The following is an 18,725-nucleotide window of genomic DNA, read 5'->3' on the forward strand; positions in this document are numbered from 1 at the left end:
ACACGGATCCCTGGAAACGTTTCAAACTTTACCCAACTGAATAGAAACAACTTGAAATGAGAAATGATGCGGTCTCCACATATTGTAGAAGCATGGCGTGGAGCGTGGATCATAGTTGGTGCGAAAAGATCGGCAAGGGACTTTATTGGTACCAAATTAAACTACCGCTAATTTTACAAATTTTACAGTTTTTCTGTAATGTATTCAAAACAGTAAGTTAAGTTAACGAAATATACACGACAACGTATTTACTTAATAGATATGTATTAGGTCCATAAGTTACCATATAGCATATATTCAAACAGAAAAGGCGAAATTTTGTCGCTGAAAAAGAAAGCTAGAAATAAAAGCGCCCCATTATCTTCAATAGCTTAGAGCCCCATCAAACCTAAATCCGGCACTGTTTACCTTCATTATTCTACTTCTGTTGCAGGGGTGTCATTTCAGACTTCGCTTGAGGAGGCAAGAACACCAACAACATAAGACTTTCACAGTTTGTAGTAGTATATTAGTAGACAATCGATAAAGTATATGTATTCCTGAAACTCTTGCGGGGGGGCATTGCCCCCTCCTGTCTCCCCTTAATGACACCCCTGTTCTGTTGGGGTGGGCGGATGGGTGGGCGAGGCCATCCATCGGGTGGGCGGTTGCCCACCCCCGCTCACCCTTAACGCCGTCCCTGGAGAGAACCCACGAACCATCTGGATGATTATTATTTTTGTCTCACAGTAGTTAAGGGACATTCTAAAAAAAGCAAATACACAATAAGTTATCCCAACGTTAAATCCGCAATTAGACCTATTCCGCACGGGGATAAACTTCCACTTCCCGAGCCCCCTACCAACTGGGAAGAGATATGGCCAAAAGACTCTGATGATGATCATGACCTTGATGAACCATCGACATCAACATGTACATCCAAGGATCCAACGTTCATCCCTGACTGTGTTCGCGAGCCACATTTCATCCGGCAATATGAACTTAATGACCTAGTCCGTGATTTGCACCTGACAAAACAAGAGGCGGAACTTCTGAGATCAAGGCTCCAGCAGTGGAACTTATTGGATGCAGAAACGAACATATCAGTGTACAGGAAAAGGCATGTTCAATTTTCAAGCTATTTCTCAATGCAAGATAATGTGTGCGTATGTACGGATATAAATGGGTTGATGGCGGAGCTAGGAATTCCTTACGTTCCAGAAGAATGGAGGTTATTTATCGACGCGTCAAAGGTCAGCCTTAAAGCTGTCCTTTTACATAATGGAAATAAAAAACCTTCTATACCACTTGCGCACTCAGTGAACATTAAGGAATCCTATGACACCATGTCAACTTTGCTAAATCTTATAAATTACAAGGACCATTGTTGGCAAATATGTTGTGATCTCAAGGTAGTTGGTATTTTATTAGGACTGCAGTGCGGTTACACGAAGTACCAATGTTTTTTATGTTTATGGGATAGCCGAGCTGATGACAAACATTATGAAGTGAAGGAATGGGAACCTAGAGTGAATTACGTACCTGGAGAATGCAACGTCAAATACGCTCCTTTGGTAGATCCTAATAAGATATTACTACCGCCACTTCATATCAATTTAGGACTTATGAAAAACTTTGTCAAAGCCATGGACACATCTGGTGAAGGTTTCAAGTATTTGCGAGATAAGTTCCCTAACCTGAGTGATGCTAAGATTTCAGCGGGAGTGTTTATTGGTCCCCAAATTAGGAAATTAATGCTTGATGATAGCTTTGACAGCAAGTTAAACAGTGCTGAGCTAGCTGCCTGGACAGCATTTAAGTGTGTTGTGCGCCACTTTCTGGGCAATAACAAAGCTGAGAGTTACACAGAAATCGTACAGGACATGATACAGAAATACAAAGAGTTGGATTGTAGGATGTCTTTAAAAATCCACTTTTTGCACTCCCACCTCAGCTTCTTTCCTGCTAACCTAGGTGCTCTCAGCGACGAACAGGGGGAAAGATTCCACCAAGATATAATGGCAATGGAGAAAAGGTACCAGGGACGATGGGATCCTTCAATGATGGGGGACTATTGTTAGGGTCTTGTTAGAGAATGCAACATTTCATACAAAAGAAGGAAGTAGTGTACGTTTTTGTAACCCAATGGAAGTTTCATATATTGTGATAGTTTTGATTGTCTTTTCATGACCTTTTGGTACATTTGTATTATTGTTTATTGTAAATTGTCACACTTGTAAATTATATTGTATTATATTTTATATATGTGTTTGTGGTAATAAAGCAAAACGTTTTACCTCAACTTAAGAGATCTGAAAGCATTACTATAAGGTGCAATAAACAGTACACACAGTATACATACAAACATTTCTCTAGAAAGAATAAAGCGATTATTACGAAACTTGGAGGGTTTGTTAAATATGAATCAAAGTATACTTAGGTATAATTTCTATGTTAGTATATGCAAGGGGACAAGATCTTGGGGTGTAAAATAAACGAAAAGGGAAATTTTTGAGGGATTTTCCCGAAAATCCCTCTGTTAGGGAAAATCGTACGTGATGGAGAAAAACCGAGTGCATATTCGAATTCAGCGCAAAAAGTTCCTTTAAGAACAGGTATTTCCTTTTATGTAACAAAACCTTTGTTAACTAGTGATATATATATATATATATATATATATATATATATATATATATATATATATATATATAGGTTTTATTACAGCAGTCTTGAAATCGTCAGGAAATACATCTGTTTTTAAACTTAGGTTAAAGATATATTGCGAATGTTTTAATATATTTGGTTTCGTATGTTTCAATACAATTGCTGATTATCCATCTGTACTATAAGCTATTCCACGCAACCTGATAGGAAAAAGAAGAAGTTTTTTCCCCCACCACGCTCAAGTACAGGTGAATATTGCTGTTCCATCTTCCATCAGCCCCCGGACACGGAAGTATAGAGTGTACCTAAATATGTCTAAATATAAATTACAACTTTCATAATAACACTAGTATTTTAAAACAATTACATTTGCCTGTATTATAATGAGATAAGTAATACGTGTTATTATAATGGAAATTTTATTGAACAGTTGTATTGTTTATTTTCCTTCTTTTTCGCAGTCGGGCTTGTGGCATAATGTTGGAATGGCAAGGGATGGCAGGGTTGGTAATTCAATGGGTATTTATTTATTGATACAATAATTTCATAATAATATAAAATTAAAAACCAAGTACAATATATATGGGTAAATTATCAGAGCGTGAAGATGATAACAATAGAACCTGAAATGCTTAAAAAAAAAAAAAAAAAAAAAAAAACACTTGTCGTTCCCTCTCTTACTAACAGATGTTCTTACATTAAAAAGAACTATATATATACACACACGGATAATATTGTTCCAATAATAATTTTGTTTGTTGAGGCCCTCTTGCAGAAGACCGGGAAATGACTTTTTATTGTCTTAGAAATATTATCTATCTCCATTAATAGGAATAATCATTTGCAGTGCTTAACTTGCAAGAGAGAGACGTTTATAGCGTGCAGAATATAAAATGAGTTCTACGTCCCACGGTTATTAGGATTTAGATTTCTGGGCTTTCTGCATCTATGGCCATTTAGCCCGTCATATGTGCTCATCGAGCACACTACCCGGAGAAATGGAAGGAAGGAAGCGGCCTGGGACCTATAAGTTAGGTACCACCCCGGCATTTGCCTGGTGTGAATGAGGAAAACCCAGAGAAACCTCATTCAGGGGGGCTGGCCTGTAAAAGCGTTATACACTTTTTCGACCGAGTGGCCCTTCCGGGAATCGAACCCGGGACCGCTCGCACCGAAGGCGAAAGTGTTAGCGACTACGCTATTCCACGGTTAGGCCGGCTAGGCTAAAGGAGACGATGATGATGAGAAATGAATGAAATGGTCGAATGAAGAAAGTGAAAGGAAACTGGAGAACCCGAAGAAAACCCACATACAAGGTATAAAATCGAAAACCAAGTACAATATGTATGGGTAGATAAGATGATAACAATAGAACCTGAAATGCTAAAAAACCACAAAAAAAACTCGTTTTCTCTCTTATTAGCCGATGTTCTTACATTAAAAAGAATAATAAGAAAAAGAATTATATATATATATATATATATATATATATATATATATATATATATATATATATATATATATATATATATATATATATATATATATATATACTGATAATAATGTTCTAATAATAATTGTGTGTGCTGAGCCTCTATTAGAGAAGACGGGGAAATGATTTTTTATTGTCTTAGAAATATTATCGGTCTCCATTAATAGGAATAATCATTTGCAGTAATTAATTTGCAAGAGAGAGACACTTATCGCGTGCAAAATATAAAATGAAATCTTTGAGTTTTCGTCCCACAGTTATGCCGGCTAGGTTAAAGGAGATAGTGATTATGAGAATGAATGAAATGGTGGAATGAAGAAAGTGGGCGGGAACGGGGCATCCCCGAGAAAACCCACGCACACGGTTTTGTCAACCACAAAGTTTACTAGGCGCGAGCTGGGATCGAACCAGGGACGCCATGTACCATAGGTGAAAGCTCTACCACTGAGTCACCGCGGCCCCGGGTGTGCAGGATAGTGTAATGTTGTGACAAGGGTTGATTATTGTGTAAGATAGAAATAGTAATGATAAATACTGGTTCGTTCAATCATACAAAAATAACGAACGCTTTGGCTTAAAGATCTCAAAGGCTCATCGTACACTGAGAAAAATCCATTATCCGGACAGCGGTATATTGTACAAATACAAGGATTCGTTATGTTTACTAAGGAAATCTGTACGGAGCGTACTTTATCCATATACTACATAGGTACTGCCTTTTACCCGCTTAGATATTACATCATGTCTCTGCAGGATGTCTGATATCTAACAATCTTCTGTATTTTACATACGTATACGTATGTTAAATACTTCAGCTATACGTTATATACGTCCATCTGTGTGTAAGATCCAGACCGCCTATAGACACTCTTTCTTTCGCCATGGCTGACGTCATTGAACTACCGTCTTTTGCTTGCGAAACGAGGTTGTTTACAAACGGAACAGAAGAGAGGAAGGAAACCTGGGAAGCCTGGGTAAGTACAATAGTTAACTATTACTTTAGTTAAATATTCCCATTAATTATATATTCTTTTAGTGTAACTTGCTTTAATATAGTACTAAGTAAGTAATGTAGTTTATGACTACAATTCTTACTATTGTAACTCGTAAATGATTGAGGAGAATGGAATGGGTGAATCTGAATTTTGAAAAAACTTTGAATATTAATGTTTTGAAACATATTATGTTTCAAGGTAGCAAAATGAATGTTATGTGTTTATTCATTCCATTTTATATGTGACGATTTATTACTTGGTGCAGATTTACTACAGGACTGCTTAACATAATTGCTAATAAACCGTTTTCAGCGCGGAAATTTCCTTGTGTAGTGAAGATTTAGGATTTAGATTTCTGGGCTTTCGGCATCAATGGCCTTGTTACCCCATATGAGGGATGACTTTCCTCGGCGAGTACACTATCCGGGGAAAGGAAGGGAAGAAAGGATTGGGGAAGGAAGAAAACGGCCTGGGACCTATATGTTAGGTACCACTCCGGCATTTGCCTGCTGTGAATGAGGAAAACCCAAGGAAACCTCATTCAGGATGGCTGGACTTAAAATCTTTTGATACTTTTTCGACCGAGTTCTCCCCCGGGATCGAACCCGGAACCGTTCGCACCGAAGGCGAGAGCGCTAGCGACTACCCTACGCGGGGCCACTTGTGTAGTCTAGAAAACTCATTTTTACTAGGATATTTGCAAATTTTTTTTTTTTTTTTTTTTTTTGCTTTTAGTTTAACGCCCCATGATTGTACATCAATGTAAGAGAGAAGGTGACAATGAGATACATGATAATGGTGGAATCAAGAAAATGTAAGGAAACTGGAAAGTCTTAAGAATAACCACACCTACAGTGTTCACCAAAAGGCTATTTGTCGGGAGCAGGAATCGAACCAGGGACCTAACGCGTCAGAGGTAAGCGCTCTACTACAAAGCTTTCTTTTGTTTAAAGAACTTGTTTACATTGAAATATATATATTTTACGAAGATACTAACATATTTTACAGCCTCACTGAAATTAAAAAAAAAAAAAAAGTAGTCAGGGAGAGTTTACTTGTCAGATTTTTATTTTTTAATTTAATTTATTTTTATTTATTTTTGCTTTGTTATGTTCCCTAGTTAATTAATGTTTGGGTTACTGAAAATTAAAACCTTTTTAGTATTATTGTTATGTCATCACTTTGGAACCAAAAAAGTTAGATTTTTTTTCTTATGTTTTCATATAGGAAGTTGGTAAGTTTGTGCCTTAGCATTGGTTTGGTTTCTAGAACGTAATTGAAGGTCATGTTGAGTTGAGTCTTGGCGGGTTTAGAGTTCGTGAAGTGTCAGGCACTGCTTGTGCCCCTGTCTTCTGTCTGTGATGTTTCCTGGCTTTGGGCTGTGAGGTATTTATGTTGAGGAGTACCAACGCAGGCCGCGTGATATACAGGTAGCTTCAACAGCTACGAGTGCCAGATGTTCATCTTTCGTTACGGCGTGACTAATGCAGTATAGTACTAGGTTCAAATTCTATGGGTGGTAAAAATGGTCGTGGTGTGGTAAGAAATACAACGTAATTGTTATTAGTTTATTAGTGTTTCTTCATAGTATAGTTTCACTATTTCTAGAAGGAATTAAGTATTAACGAAGTAATAAATAAGCAAAAGCACACTTTGATTGGCGTTAACTATTTCTCATACTCCATTGAGAATGTTTTGATCCTCAGTTGCGCAAACATCCAGTGTGCGTTTTTTTGTTTGCTTACACTGCCTTATAGATGAGCTCCCTCGTGGCTAAGTGGTTAGTGAACACGCCTTTGGCGTGGGACACCCGGGTTCGATTCCCGGCCGGGGGCCGCGGTGGCTCAGTGGTAGAAGGTTCACCTCTGGTGCTTGGGGTCCCGGGTTCGATCCCAGCCCCGCCAAGTGAACCTTGTGGTGGACAAACACCGTGTGCGTGGGTTTTCTCGGGGTTCTCCCGTTTCCTCCCACTTTCTTCATTCCACTATTTAATTCATTACTCATCACCGTCTCCATTAGCCTAACCATCATAACCGTAGGACATAAAACTCAAAGATTTCATTTCATTTTTTCGATTCCCGGCCGGAGCTTATGTGGTTCGGATTCCACGTTAATCTGTAGGTCCACGTCTCATACAGCCTTGCTGCTGAAAGGAACGTTAAAATCAAATCAGCACTGTTTTACAGATGCAATTGTTCGATTCCGAGTTCGAATGAAGCTTTTTACGGGCAGGGGGCGACTTTTATATATACAATCCAAGGATTTTAGTTATTAGTCAGTGATGCAATATATAGACCTATATATATTACAAAATTGAAAGTGACTATGTTTGTGACTCTTAATCTCTTAAGAGCTGCGGTGGCTCAGTGGTAGAGCGTTCACCTCCGGTACTTGGGGTCCCGGGTTCGATCCCAGCCCCCGTCAAATGAACTTTGTGATGGACAAACACCTTGTGCGTGGGTTTCCTCGGGGTTCTCCCGTTTCCTTCCACTTTCTTCATTCCACCTTTCATTCATTGCTTATCATCAGCGTCTCCTTTAGCCTAACCGGCATAACTGTGGGACGTAAAACTCAAAGGTTTCATTTCATTTTTTCTTAATCTCTTTGGAATCTTGTACTTAGGTTCACAGCGGAAGCGACGAAATAACTCGACTCATCCATTGTAGCTCTCTTCGCAACCAGTTTCCAAAATGTTGGCAATAAGTTTGCGAAACGGGATATGACGACTCCAATTTTGGGTGAAAAGTCGCTATAAAAAATAATAGAGAAATTCATTGTCTATAAGCATTGTTTTAAAGTTGTAGATGTAAACTAAACAATATGTTCTACTCACTGGCGCAAATCCGTGGGGGGGGGGGATGACGGATACATGTCCCCTCCAATCTTGGAACTGAGGGGGACTTCTCCCCAATAATCCGATTTGAAATGTGTTTTTGGGAGAAATTTGATTATTTTTGTCCGATTGCTACAAAGGAACGTGGGATAAAATAGATGTCCCCCAGAATAAGCCTCAAATCTGCAGCCTCCCAACGCTGAAAACAACTCTGATCCTCCACAACATTGTTTTTCAACTTCATAAGTATTTTGGACATCGTCAAAAAAAAGTATGGTAACGGTCTTACCCCCCCCCCCCTCCCAATGTTGAAGACAGATTTGCGCCGCTGGTTCTACTCACATCTTTGTAAATAGGGCGCAACCAATCCTTTAATTCAGGGATCATTTTTTTGTAAAAGAAAAAGTGCAGAATAATTAAAAGACCCCAAAGGACAAATATAACAAACATCTTCTTCGCCTTTATTCACGCAATCTATAGCTAATCTTGTTGCTATCGGTAATGATGTATTACGTGTGTTTCTCAACGGAAACTCTGCGAACTAAAGGACATCAAGTTTGTAGTTGTTCTTCGTTAGAGGGCAAGGGTAACATAACAATGCAGGATTGTGGGGCAGTGAGTATGCTGTATTTCCAAACTCTTCATCAGTTGCGCTGATTAAAACAAACAAACAGAAAAAAAGAACGTAAAAACTGTTTTGAACTAATAATGCTTCTCTACAGATGAACATTTTGTTTGGAGCAGAAAGTCGCTAAATGTGTAAGTAGGTAAATCGTCATTTAAAAATCACCCAAAAAAGTCTCCAATCGGAAAAAAATATTTTTTGTCGCTATCGTAGGGCGACCATACGTCCCGTTTTGACCGGGACAGTCCCGTTTTAGTGGCGTGTCCCGGCCGTCCCGTCAGTAGATGGAAAAAGTAGTATTCGTCCCGTTCTATGTAAATGAAAGAAGTAAATAACAAACCCAGTATCTTTACTCCTTTTAAAAGTATTAATAATTAATAATAACAAAGAGGCAAAAATTGAACTGAAATTCCCTATATTAAACATACTCTATAGTTCGCAGTACTGCTCGAAAGGCAGCAGAGGTTTTAGCAGTTGGTTGTGTGTTGAACAAATTTCAACGTGTCTTTCCTTTTTCATAAGTACCCGTTCTGTAACAAAGAGAGAGAGGAGGAAATCTGATATCAAGGCACTGATAAGAACAAAGGTAGATCTAAAAGTCTAGGGTTGCAAGAACCTGTCCCGTTTTTAACTGAAAATTTTATGGTCAACCTACGCTATCGTTGAGGTCGAATTCCCCTTATTTAGCGACTTTACCCAAAATTGGCAACATTGACCCCCACCGAACAACCAGGGTTGAATTCAGGGGGTAGCCCGGGGGGAATCTCCCCCCCGAAGAAAATTCATTCCCCCCCGGAGAAACTCCCAAAATTTCAGTCACAAAATGTAGAAATTACTTCACCCAATTATTTGCTTTTCTGTCCGTGTACGTGCAGACGAAATCCGATCTCTCAATATACATATAAATGACGCAGACCCATTCTATATAAATGTTAACATGTAACATCTAAGATAGAATACCAAATAGTGAATAAAACTTGTATTTCTTAACGCTATGACTGAGTTTGGCAGAACATGAAATTGTTAACTGTTGAAGAAAGGTTTGTATTTTAGTAGGTACTATACTCTCGCCCTATATTATATATTAGTAGGTAGCACTAGCACAGGTTGAGATACGAAAGGAAAGATAGGGAAGATCTTTCGATCATTCCATATAATCTCTCATGTCAGCAGACTTCAGTTCTTGAAAATATACAGTTCCTACATTATTTGAAATAGGGCGCCTAAATCCCATTTCTCGCATCGGAAGTAACAGACGTAAATGTGTTTTACGATTGTTAAAGTAAACACATCTTTCTTTAATTAAAAATAATTCAGTTAAAGGGTGAGATTCAGTGGGCGTCATTTAGAGGGATCAGGGAGGAACAGTTATCCCTCCTTGATTAGAGACTTATATAGAATTTATCAATATGATAATAGTATATAAGTGAAAGATTGCTATTGAAGGTGGCCAAGATCCTGCTCAGTGCCGTTCCATGGGGGAGGGGCAAGCGGGGCGACGGCCCCGGGCGCCGAAGTAAGGGGTGAAAAATTCGGGAGGGAAAAAGAAAAAAGAAGGAAAGAAAAACAGAGGAATGAAATACATGTGGACATATATAAAATGAAAGGAAAAAAGTAATGAAAAGTGCTCAAAATCAAGGAAAAGCAGGGTTTACTTTTTAAAATTTTCCCACCTTTGGCGGCTGGTCTGTCGACCTCACTCATATATACGGGGATGCCGTCGTATACTCTCGCGCCAAGCGCTGATTTTCCACGACACGGCACTAATCCTACTGAAGATTTCGTCAACTAAACTATTGATGTATATGCAGTGAAGAAACCAAGGCTAATATGTTTGATTTAGAATCAGAAGTGTGAGAAAGAATGATAACTTTTTATTAAAATATTCCTAAGTATGTTTGTTTTAGGAGAAAAAAATATTTCAGTTAATTTAAATCTTTTTAAAAATTTTTACATTAGTAACAAACAGTAATTACTGAATATAGGAAATAATAAAAATAGTTACTGTAAATAGCAGTTAAAGTTTAGTCTAAACTATTTTTGCCAGTCTTTATTTAATGTTTTAGATGAAATCAAACGATTGTTTTCTTAAAATTATAATCTCATTGAATATTTATCAGCAATTAGTCTCAATATTAGGTAAGATGTGTATGTGAATGGAATTGTTAAATATGCTGCTTTCTTGAAAAAAATACAGAAAAATAACCCTCCCCCGAGCAGTTGACATTCCCCCCCGGGTGTAAATGTCTGAATTCAACACTGCGAACAACACCCCGTTATCTTTAGCCTAGCCAGCATAATAGTGGGACGTAAAACTTAAAGATTTCATTTCGAACAACACTCCCAGAAACCTATTGTTATACCATTCCCAAAACACCCTTTTGTACAGTTCTCCCTATTCGAAAAAAAAATTGTAAATAGCAGTGTTCATATATAAATATGGAACTCAATTTCCCTGAATTTTCCAGGTTTTCCAGGTATTAATTTTTCAATTTCCAGGTCTAGTGGAAGAAACTAATAGTACGAGAACACATAAATTTTAAGAATACTATATTTATATATTTGAGAATGGCCACCCTTCTCCCCAATGAACGATTGCAATTAAATATTGAGTCACAAGAAAATAAATAATTAAAATAAATAAAATTTAAGTTGAAAAATATGAAGTTGAGAAACCTACTAAGGGAATTATATAATACTTTTGTTCCATACTTGAATACATTCAAAATATACAAAAATATTGGCTTGGGGAAGAAAAAAGGGCCCGCGAGATTTTAACTGATTCTTATAGTACTCGACAACAGAAATAAATTACTGAAAGAATTTTCAAAATCGGCGCAGGTAAACATGCAGAAAATCGCATTTTCATGTACCCGTTCAAAATGGGGAAGGAAAAAGGTTCCGCGAGATTTTAACTGATTCTTGTAGTACTCGTCGAGAGAAATCGATTAGTGAAGGAATTTTCAAAATCGGCGCAGGCAAACATAGAGAAAATCTCATTTTCATTTTCCGGTTCAAAGTGGGGAAGAAAAAAGGGCCGCAAGATTTTAACTGATTCTTGTAATACTCGACGAGAGAAATCGACTAGTGAAGGAATTGTCAAAATCGGCGCAGGCAAGCATGAAGAAAATAGCATTTTCATGTATCAGTTCAAAATGGGGAAGAAAAAAGGGCCCGCGAGATTTTAACTGTTTCTTGTAGTACTCGACGAGAGAAATCGATTAGTGAAGGAATTTTCAAAATCGGCGCAGGCAAACATGGAGAAAATGGCATTTTCATGTACCGGTTCAAAATGGGGAAGGAAAAAGGTTCCGCGAGATTTTAACTGATTCTTGTAGTACTCGTCGAGAGAAATCGATTAGTGAAGGAATTTTCAAAATCGGCGCAGGCAAACATAGAGAAAATCTCATTTTCATTTTCCGGTTCAAAGTGGGGAAGAAAAAAGGGCCGCAAGATTTTAACTGATTCTTGTAATACTCGACGAGAGAAATCGACTAGTGAAGGAATTGTCAAAATCGGCGCAGGCAAGCATGAAGAAAATAGCATTTTCATGTATCAGTTCAAAATGGGGAAGAAAAAAGGGCCCGCGAGATTTTAACTGTTTCTTGTAGTACTCGACGAGAGAAATCGATTAGTGAAGGAATTTTCAAAATCGGCGCAGGCAAACATGGAGAAAATGGCATTTTCATGTACCGGTTCAAAATGGGGAAGAAAAGACGACCGCGAGATTTTAATTGATTCTTGTAGTACTCGTCGAGAGAAATCGATTAGTGAAGGAATTTTCAAAATCGGCGCAGGCAAACATAGAGAAAATCTCATTTTCATTTTCCGGTTCAAAGTGGGGAAGAAAAAAGGGCCGCAAGATTTTAACTGATTCTTGTAATACTCGACGAGAGAAATCGATTAGTGAAGGAATTTTCAAAATCGGCGCAGGCAAACATGGAGAAAATGGCATTTTCATGTACCCGTTCAAAATGGGGAAGGAAAAAGGTTCCGCGAGATTTTAACTGATTCTTGTAGTACTCGTCGAGAGAAATCGATTAGTGAAGGAATTTTCAAAATCGGCGCAGGCAAACATAGAGAAAATCTCATTTTCATTTTCCGGTTCAAAGTGGGGAAGAAAAAAGGGCCGCAAGATTTTAACTGATTCTTGTAATACTCGACGAGAGAAATCGACTAGTGAAGGAATTGTCAAAATCGGCGCAGGCAAGCATGAAGAAAATAGCATTTTCATGTATCAGTTCAAAATGGGGAAGAAAAAAGGGCCCGCGAGATTTTAACTGTTTCTTGTAGTACTCGACGAGAGAAATCGATTAGTGAAGGAATTTTCAAAATCGGCGCAGGCAAACATGGAGAAAATGGCATTTTCATGTACCGGTTCAAAATGGGGAAGGAAAAAGGTTCCGCGAGTTTGAACCGCTACGATGTATGTTCACGAATGTCCCCGTCTTCTCAAATTTAGTTAATTACTGTGACACTGAAACATGTGACACAGAGTCACATTGTGGATGACTGCAATCGGCAACCACTGCACATATACTCCTCCCGCCCCACAGTTTGATTATTTCGATCCATTCCTCACGTGCTAACGGCATGGTTCAACATCTGCAAGAAAGAGGTAAATGTAACGTTCAATTGGCAATAGCTTTTCACCAAATTAAGCTGCATGAAATCTGATTGCATATTTGACATACTGAGAAAATTCTAGTCCGTGGCCATATGTATCACATATCCCATCAATTCATAAAAATTTTGAACACAAAATTACGGTCGTCCGTGTGACGTACTCCCAAAAGGCCTAATGTGTATCACCCACCTCACATTCAATGAAACCACATCCGTGTAGAATTTAGAAAGGAACTTCTTATGATGTATACAGGATGTCTGAAACGTTCCCTGACATAGGATAACTCTGTTATTATCAGAGTTACAACAAAATGTAAGAGGAAAAACATCTCGAAATATGACGTTTTCAATCTAAAGTGAACACTTTTTAAAAAAAATCGGACGAGATGTTTGTGCTGTATACTCTTTATGCACCCAATTTTAAATGAAAATGCAACGTTGTCATTTACCTGGACCCACAACATAAGTGAATGAAGTTACTGTTTGAAACGGGGGCTGGCCATCGACATGTTAGCGTAAAAGACAGTAACTTCACTCACTTACGTTGTGGGTCCAGGTAAATGGCAATGTTGCATTTTCATTTCACATTGGACGCATAGCGAGTGTACAGCGCAAACGGGTCATCCGATTTTAAAAATTCCTTCACTTTAGAATGAAAACATTATATTTGGAGACGCTTTCCAAAGTAGTATAATTTAGTTTGTTTAAATTTACAATTTAATACAAGTAGATTCGGATTTATATGCGTAGGATTTTGTATGCATCTAACTAATGAATTCTTTATTTTCATGCTTAACTTAGTGACTTGGCTTTGGACTGCAACTGATTATTGTAACCCATTATTGCTTGAGAAGAAACAAGATATCCGAATCTTCATTTGGAGAAATCAAACGTCTATTGGAAAGCTGGGGATTACAATCATTAATTTCTACATTTCAAGGTGCGTAAATTATATATTCTGTGTTTGTTGTTAAATTACTATTACTATTATTGGGTTTAGAATCAATCAAGCACTTCATGATATTTTATGGGGATCAAGATGGGTGCCGGATAGATAAGTATTTGAGCGTCAGGCTCTTATTTCTTTTCAATTTAATATTTAATCAATGATTATTTTTCTCCCTCATTATTCCACCAAATCGTATTCCAAGATCATATATCCATTTTTGATCGATATATCCATATTTTTGATCTCTTTCATATTTCTATATTTTCGATTTTTGATATTGTTTATATTTCGATATTGCTGTATTTTTCGATATTTCGAACAAGTTTCGATAGTTTGTCAATATCGATTATCTATATCTAAATTCGGATATCCCAAAGCCCTATCGAACCCCCTCCGAAATGAAGTTTTTGGCTATGGACCTGATTAGGGATGCGCACGAGACAAGACGAGACAGAATTTTTGTTACGAAATTCGAGACGAGATAGAGCTCTTCCAATAGAAACGGATCCAGTTTTCGAGACGAGACATAACTTTCGCGGCACCTTTTCGAGAGGAGACAATCTCAAATCTTTTCTCTTGCGCATCCCTACACTTGATCATGAGGTATCAAAAAAAAAAAAAAAAAAGTTAATGAGAAATACCGGTAACATGTAAATACAATATAGGTAGCTAAAACATTTTTGTTTTCATTCTTCAGTAATGCATTATTATTAATCTCAGGGGGGCGCGGTGGCTCAGTGGTAGAGTGTTAACCTCCGGTGTTTGGGGTCCCTGGTTCGATCCCAACTCGCGCCGTGTGGACTTTGTAGTGGACAAACACCGTGCTCGTGGGTTTTCTCGGGGTTCTCCCGTTTCCTCCCACTTTCTTCATTCCACCATTTCACTCATTTCTCATTATCTCCGTCTCCTGTAGCCTAACCGGCATAATCGTGGGACGTTAAACTTAAAGATTTCATTTTTTATTAATCTCTGTATTTTATAGTGTATTCTCAAGCTTAAGGTGATGTATAATTAAATTTTGAATTCAGTTAACTTATTTTGTTTCTCAGATTGTTTTTAAAATGTATGTACAAACGTTTATTTTCATTCTTGAGAGTTTAAAGTGACGTATAGTTATTAAACATAGTATTTAATATTGTACTCTTAACGTGGAAGTGATATACAGTTAACTTTTGAATTCAGTTAACATTTTTCTCTCTGAAATTGCTTTAAAAAGTATGTAAAAACGTTTTTATTTTATTTCTTGAGTGCTAAAAGTGATGCAAAGTTATTAAGCTTACTACTTTATATTGTATTCTTAACCCTAAACTGATACACAGTGCGTTTTTGAATAAATTATGTCAAGTTATTTGAGTGACGAACACTGGTAGAAAATCCTGACTACTACTGGAACATTTTGATTTTAAGGTGACGACTACTGGTGCAAGGATTTTAAAATATTGTTTTTCCTCCAACGGCTACTCCTTTTTTAATTCTAACTACATGGTCATTATAGGAAGGATCAGTGAGTCTTTCCAACTATGGTACAGCTCCGACAGATTCACGATGCTCAGAGAAGAGACAAAATAGTATGTTTTCAACCTTAAAGTGAGAACCACTGGCGTTTTTACCCTGCTATGCAAAAGTAAGTGAGTACTCCAATGGAGTTCCAATGCGTTACTTAATTTCTGCGTTTTAGATATATGGAAATACATGTCTCTAAAATGTAAAGAACTGATTTTTTTTTTTTTTTTTTTTTTTTTTTTTTACTGAAAACTGCAACTCGGTAAGCCTTATGGATACCGAGGTATGGGAAAATAAACTATAGGTATGTGGGGCTTGCATACTTGACGCTACAATTCGGAAATTGAATTAAAATATGACTAACGGCTATCAAGATGTTGTCAAATAAAGGGAGGACCAACACAGTTAAGGGGTTTTCGTGTTAGATGCTAAAATTTCCGAAATCGGTCATGGAAAGTTAATAAACACCAGTAGCAATTTCATCTTAAAGTAATTAGATATCTTCATGGGGTGTTAGAACATCATGGAGTCTACCAAAATTAAATTTTAAAAGCTTTTGAAAATATAATCTGACATTTGTAAACAGTATTTGAAATATGTATTTACCCAAAACTTCCAGCTAGTACATCTAACATCTGGAGAAACACTGTGAAATAAAAGCTTGAAATTTCGGAAACAATTATTGGTCGCAACAAAATTAAATAAGATGGTACTTCTATGGGTTAAATCAGTACCTCAGTACAATTTCGATCGAAAGATTAGTTCAGTCCTAGGTTTTCTTCAGGCAATTCCAAGGGTTCATCGAGCTGTGCAAAAGAATGAAAATTCGCTGTCAATATCTAAGATAGTAAATAAGATATAAGGAATTATATATTTTATGACGTGAAAATAGAGATCTTTATGGATTTGTACTTTTGGGTCTTTCCTAAAAGAAAAAAATTCAGAAAACTACTGTATATACCTTAATAGACAATTCAGTGGGCGGGGACACAGTAGCTTAGTGGTAGGGTATTTAACTAATCTTTTTTTTTTTTTTTTTTTTTTTTGCAGAAACTATTGGAGTATTCACTTAACCCATAGAAATACGATCATACTTAACTCCCTATTTAATTTTAAAATTAAATAAAAGGAAATATTTCAGTGTAGCGACCCACGATTATGCATTTTAGTCTCAGGGGGATTATAATTAAAGCAAGTGAATGTTGTTGACAGAATTGATGGAATGCAAAGGTGGGAGGAGAGTACCCCGAGAAAACCCACGAATACGATGTCCACTACAAACTGACTTGGCCGTGGATCGAACCAAGAACCCAATACACCAGAGGTAAGCACTCTACCACTAAGCCACTGTGCCCCCGCCCATTTAATTGTCTATTAAGGTATATACGGTTGTTTTCTGAAATTTCTTCTTCTTACAGCAAATACTCAAAAGTACAAATCCATGTGGGTCTCTATTTTTACGACGTCATAAAATACATAATTCCTTATATCTCGCTTGCTATATTATATATTGACAAAAAATGTTCACTTTATTTCAGAGCCCGATGAACGCTTGGAATTGTCCAAAGAAAATTTAGAGCTGAATTAATCTTTCGATCGAAATTGTACTGACGAGTCTGAGGTTCTCACTTAACCCATATAAGTACCATCTTATTTAACTTTTGTTAGGATCAATAATTGTTTTCTGAAATTTCAAGATCTAATACGCTTTTATTGTATGGTGTCTCTCTAGCTGCTAGATGTACTAGCTGGAACTTTTAGGTAAATACATATTTCTAATACTCTTTACAAATGTCAAAATATATTTTACAAAACTTTTAAAATTTAATCTTGGTAGACCCCATGATGTTCTTAAACTCCATGGAAATACCTAATTATTTTAAGATGAAATTGCTACTGATGCTTATTAACTTTACATGATCGGTTTCGGAAATTTTACCACCTAACACGAAAACCCCATAACTATATGGATCCTCCCTTTATTTGACAATATCTTGATAGTCATATTTTAATTAATTTTCTAAATTGTACTGTCTAATATGCAAGCTCCACGTACCTATGGTGTCGCTTTTTATTTCACCATATTTCGGTAACTGTTAGGCGTACCGACTTGCGGTTTCGGTAAACACACATCTCTAACGTTCTTTAAAACGTTATTAAGACATATTTTAGAATATTTAGAAATGAGAGTTCTGGGAATATCATGGTACCCGAAAACCCCCATCAGGGCGTGTGTGTAGTGTATTTAATTGAAACTACTTTTGAGGTTGTTGTAAGCCCTCGTAATTACGTTTCCGAAACTGCACCATCTAGTACGCAAACTCCACAGTTCTGTAGTGTCGCTCTTTATTTTCCCATATCTCGATATCCATAAGGCTTACCGAGTTGAGGTTTTCGGTAAACAGATGTCAGTTCCTTACATTTTAGAGACATATATTTTCATATATCTAAAAAATACAGACATTAGGTACCCCATGGTAGCCCGAACACCATTGAGGTACCCACTTACTTTTGAATGGTAATACATTTTGAGTTGTTGTTCAGCATCAATAAACACTTCATAGTTTTTCTACGTGCAACCCAAAAGTCCATACCTGACCGAACAGATTTTGTCCATTTAATCTCAAAAATGTTAAGATACTTTGTATTGTTAAGTACAACCAAATTAAGCACACTGAATATAACATTTTAAATATTTTCTGATTTTTGTTGCAGGTATTTCGTGCATCAAACCAGGATTCTGCTTGAAAGACAGTCAAAAGAAGCAGTGTAGGTTGTGGCTAAAAGTACGCCCTTTCTGAAGACAGACTCAGTTGTACTTACATTATTTTGTACGAATATATAACCCTAATAAAGATACTGTACTACAAATTATTTCTTTCTTCCATAAATTATAATAAAATATTATCTCTGTTTAAAGAAAATGATTGTTAATGTTAAGTCATTTTAATTCTTTTTCTCTGTAATAAGAACATTATCCCTAGCAATATTTTTTATCTTTGTGCTATTGCGATTGGATGAAGTAAAATTCTATACGAAGCACTATTATTTCAGACATG

The 18,725-nt window shown here is 37.0% G+C and overlaps 1 protein-coding gene across 1 annotated transcript in view; it reads left to right on the top strand.

Moving 5' to 3' along the window:
* Csgalnact (Chondroitin sulfate N-acetylgalactosaminyltransferase) overlaps positions 1–18,725 on the top strand; it is a 368,071-nt gene that overhangs the window by 127,325 nt on the left and 222,021 nt on the right. The window lies entirely within an intron of this gene.

The sequence above is a fragment of the Thermobia domestica genome, chromosome 1 (genome assembly GCF_964235325.1).
Source record: "Thermobia domestica chromosome 1, izTheDome1.hap1.1, whole genome shotgun sequence".
Taxonomy (NCBI): domain Eukaryota; kingdom Metazoa; phylum Arthropoda; class Insecta; order Zygentoma; family Lepismatidae; genus Thermobia; species Thermobia domestica.